Raw genomic sequence first — 5,344 nt, 5'->3', positions numbered from 1 at the left:
TTGTATTATAGAGCTAGAATTGATATTGCTGGGTCAAAAGACAAATATAGTTTATAATTTTTTTGAAAAGCTACTCTGCAAAAGGACAACTCACAGTTCTGTCAATAGTATTTGTTTTCCTAATCCTGTCCCTTAACAAAAGCATCGGTTTTCCTTTTTTGTTATTTTTCTCAATCATGTACTGCTTAGGTAGAAATTTAGCGTTTTGTTAATTTACATTTCTCTTACTGCCAGTGATTTGGAACATTTTTCCATATGACTTTTGACAACTTTTGTTAATTTTTTTGCCCTTTTACCCATTGGGGACTAGATTTCACTTTCATATATTTAGATCCATTCCTTATAAATTTTGAATATGTAGTCTTTATTGGAACAACTTGCTACAAAATTTTTTTCTATTAACTATTAACTTTTAATTTAATTTGATGTATATGAACAGAAACTTTTCAATTTTATGTTATCAAAATTGCTCATTTTTCTTCTGGACTCCTCTCATTTTTTTTGGTGATGAAGTTTTCCCTTACTTATAATTGTTAAAGGAATATCCTTACTTGCTCGTCTGATTTGTTTATGATGATACAGTTTATGTCTAAGTCATATCTATTTGGAGCTTTTTGTATATAGAGTGTGGGATGTTAGTCTCACTCTAAATTATGACAGGCTGCCTTCTAGTATTATGCAAGATTTTGTCAAATAGTGAATCATAATCCCAAGACCTGGAGGTAAAGTATTTTTAACTTACTATGGAAGAATCTTCAGTAAAGTCATATAATCTCTTGAATCTTTAAATGATTTTAAGTAACTTTTTTCAGTTAAAGTTGTCAGAAGAAAGGACAATAGTTTGAAAATAGCAATAATAATAGCCAGCATTTATACAGTAATGGCAGGTTTGCAAAGTGCTTTAGGAATAATATCTTATTTTATCTTCACAACTTTGAGAATAATATTCTATTATTTGGCCCATCTTTTTGGATGAAGAAACTAGGCAGACAGAGGATAAATACCTTGTCCAGGGTCATATAAATATTAAATATGTAAAGTCATATTTAAACATAACTGCCTTCCTGTACTATTGAAGATATGACAGGAATTCTTACTTGTACCATGAAGATAATAATTGTATTGTAGAGGAAATTATTTTACTAAATGTTTCCTTCACAGTATGTGCCCCCTCAACACTAACATTTAAAAATGAATACAATGGAATGAACATGTTCCTTCGGAGTAAGATCATGTATAGGCATTGGTATTATTGAGCTATAGCTTCTTCATCTTTATCTTTACTGCCTTCTTCTATGTACTTTTATGCTTACCTTGTATGATATTAATGCTAAATATTTTTTCAAATCACCTTTTTAATTCATGTATGTTCTTGGACTTTGTCTTGTCTTTTGGGTAGTTTCATATTTTAGATTACAAGCTTCTTAATAGAAATGAATATTTTGGTTTAAATTGATCTATAGGAATTGGGGAAATAATGAAAAAGGGGTGGTTTGTAAATATTTTTGATTGATTTTTATTGATGATGGCCCCCGAGTTAAAAAGTGTTCGAATTTTTGCTTGGATGATGCATTTATTATGCTCTACTAAATCCTCTTGATAAGATCTAATTCCCTCTAAAGTGTATAATGAAAAACTACATTGGTTGCAGATTATGCTGAGATCAACATTTTGGCATGGGTAGAGAGCTATTTCTTTTTTTTTTTTTTTTTAGGTTTTTTTTGAAAGGCAAATGGGGTTAAGTGGCTTACCCAAGGCCACACAGCTAGGTAATTATTAAGTGTCTGAGACCGGATTTGAACCCAGGTACTCCTGACTCCAGGGCCGGTGCTTTATCCACTGTGCCACCTAGCTACCCCTAGAAAGCTATTTCTTAGTGTTAATACTATTGCTTGCTATTTCAATAGTAATACTAACTTTTTCCTTCTTTTTCTTTTACAGGCAGCAATCTGCTGAAGACCTTGCCAGAGTGCCAGCTAATTCCACAAGCAATATCTTGAATAGACTATTAGTCAGTTATGATCCCAGGATCAGACCAAATTTCAAAGGTTTGTCTTTATGAAAGTATCTTCATCCTTTGAACCTTAAGACTTAAGCCTTCTTAAAAATGCAATATAAAAATCTGTATAAAAAATCTTCTCATTTGGAAAGGGGCATGGAAAATAATTCACAATGATTTGAAACTGGCAAGTCCTATCATCCCCTCTTATATGTTGTGTTTTTTTTTCTCCCATAGTAGGTGGATGCTGCTAAAGTTTAAAAAATGCTAGTATTGGAGGAGTAGGATTAGTTTATAAGCTAATAATATTAAATTCAAAGTTTTATTTCAGAGAATATAAATTGTCCTGTGGCAAGCAATCTGCATGAAAATAAACCACACTAATATATGAGATAATTTTTTAATTGTCTTTAATTTTGGGGGAGGAGAGGAAGGGGAGTAACATATTAAAATATTTTTAGCAGAAAAGTTGAACAACCTGTTTTAAATTTATACTTACTAAATCCTTGAAGGGAAAAATCGTAATGTTAGTATCTCACATTATTACTGCGTGGATGCTAGTTGATTATAACTCATCTTGTCCTTTTGCTTTAAAGGTGATATCTGTTAATGAATTGTAGTTACTGAGTTTGTTATGTACCATTTGAAAAACCTCTAAAATTTTTCTTTGACAAAGCATTTCTTCATTATAGCCCACATCTTTCTAGAATTTTTATTTGTCAAATTTGCATATTTGTAAAATGTAAAATGACATATTATTAAAATAATTCATATATATATGGACGTTGGAGATAATTATAATTATTCTATTGGACCTCTTTACAGCTTAAATACAATTAACTGAGAATAAAATCATTGCCACATTTATATAGTAGATTAATATTTGTATTACATCATGACTGTTCAGTTAAGGATCTCAAATGAGAACACCTTTTGTAAATACAGGGAATCCTCCATCAGCACAGGTGAGAGTTCCTCCATGACTTAGAATACAGATCAAAAATGTAGAGCTAGAAGGGAGTTTGGAGATTATCAAAAGTTTCCTGATAGACAAAGAAGTTAAAACACTTGCTTAGGGGTCACAGACGTAGTACAATTTATGATTAGGGTTTGAAACAAAAGTCTTCATGACTACAAGTGTAGTGGTCCACCATGATGCCTGCATATATATGTTTATCTATACACACACACACACACACACACACACACACACACACACACATATATGTGTGTGTGTGTGTATACATATATATTTAATGAAACATATTTATTTGTATAGAAATTATAGGAGAAAACAAAACTCCATTTCTTCTTTCTAGCTGCTTAATCAAAAAGTGCTACCTTTGCGGATAAAATAGAATGAGTTTTCTATAATTAAGATTTGCTTCTCTTCTAAGAAAATCCTATCCCACACCTTATGAGAACTAAAACCATACTTGTCATAAAATGAAATTAAAATCATGAGCAGATTGTGCAGACCTTATTTCTGATGATTTAGAAATGAAATATATGAAAAGGCTCCCCTGGAAAACACTAATCCCAGTTGTGCAGTTAAGGACAGGTATGAACATATATCAGATTAACATCATAAGGTTTTTTCTTCCTTTACAGAGGAAAAACAGTCTGCAGCTGCTTCGAGTCAACTAAAGTTACACAACTCTGTTGTAAAAATAAGGGGTTTTGTTCATTACCAGGGCCTATTCAGTTACTTTCAACATCAGCCATGGCCTGGGTTGTCACATGTCCACCATAAACCCATTCACCACCTGTTTTTCATCAGTAGGTGGTTATGTGGTTAAAAGGGCAACTGCACATTTTCCCTTTGCTCTGCACCCCACTCTGCCATTACCCCCCTCCCTAATCCACCAGAAGTCCACAAAGCAACAAGAAAGGGGACTGCAGAATTATTGCAAAAGCCCTCCTGTAAATGTGTTTTTTTCTCTCATGAAAGTGAGGTGAGCAGCTCCAGTATGAATTTCATGTAAGTTTGATTTTTAAAAAAAAAATTTAGTCAAAGTTTAGAGCAAAGGTTTATAATTAGCATCAAATACAATGACATTGCTTCTTTCCCCATTAAATTAAGTTTCCTTAAATGGTCAAATGCCAATATTGAAAATGTTCATAGAAATATGCAAACCATTAAACTATATTTTGATAATCTTTTAATGAAGAACATGAATACCATGAATACCTTTGTAGGAGGAAACTTTTTTAAAATCACATTTAAAAAAATCTTTGTCTATATTTATGTATTTGTATATATATATATATGTTTGTATATTTCCATATATATATCCTTCTGTCAATTTTGTATGTATATAAATATACAAATATATATCCTTAATAGTAAATAGTGACATCAGTGTTTAATATTCTTTCAGAGTAGCAAATTCAACACACATACTATACATACATACATACATACATACATATATATATATATATATATATATATATATACATATATTATCTAAAGTTTTGGGGGTAGGGTGGGGATGGGATAATCAACCTTTTTTACAATTTAAGTTTTGTAGAGAAATTTATACATATTTTATCATTTGATCTTCACATAGTACTTTGATATATGTGCTGCAGGGATTTTTAATCCCCATTTTCTAATAGAGGAAACTGAGACAAAGAGATAATATCATACCCATGGTAATTTGGCTAGCATGGGATGGAGGAAGGATTCAAAGTCAATTCTCCCATCATTGAATGCAATGCTCATTGCATTACACTAGGCAATATATTGTCAGTAGTAATTGCTGAAGTGAAGAAAATATTTCAAAAACCATACTATAGTGATTCTATAAAACCACAATGAACGTTAAATCCATGTTGCTTAGAAGAAAGATATTTCTGACCCTGTTATTTACACAAACTCCTCTTTGTATTTATAGGTATTCCAGTTGATGTGGTGGTCAATATTTTTATTAACAGCTTTGGTTCTATACAAGAGACAACAATGGTAAGAATAAAATTTGAATATTCATGTCCAGATGAGTCTAAATATTTTCATCTCTCGTCATTTTGTACAGTTAAGCTTTAAATGAAGGATCATATGAAGTTTTAATTTGAAAAGGTTAGATTCTTATTTGAAGTGTATACATACATATATATAATATATGGAATAGGTATCTATCGTTAGAATAAAATATTTAAAGGCTTTCAGGGTTTTATCAATCTGTATGGAACAGAGAATTCCATTTTCCCCAGTCTAATTTACTTCCTAGATGAAATGTAGCAATAATGCTACATGATATTCTAGTAGCTTGAAAGAATTAACATACCTGAATATCTAACTGATCACAATCAAGAAAAAAAATCTATGCCCTGGGAATACTG

Source organism: Macrotis lagotis, chromosome 3, assembly GCF_037893015.1.
Source record: "Macrotis lagotis isolate mMagLag1 chromosome 3, bilby.v1.9.chrom.fasta, whole genome shotgun sequence".
NCBI lineage: Eukaryota > Metazoa > Chordata > Mammalia > Peramelemorphia > Peramelidae > Macrotis > Macrotis lagotis.
This window is presented reverse-complemented; position numbering follows the sequence as displayed.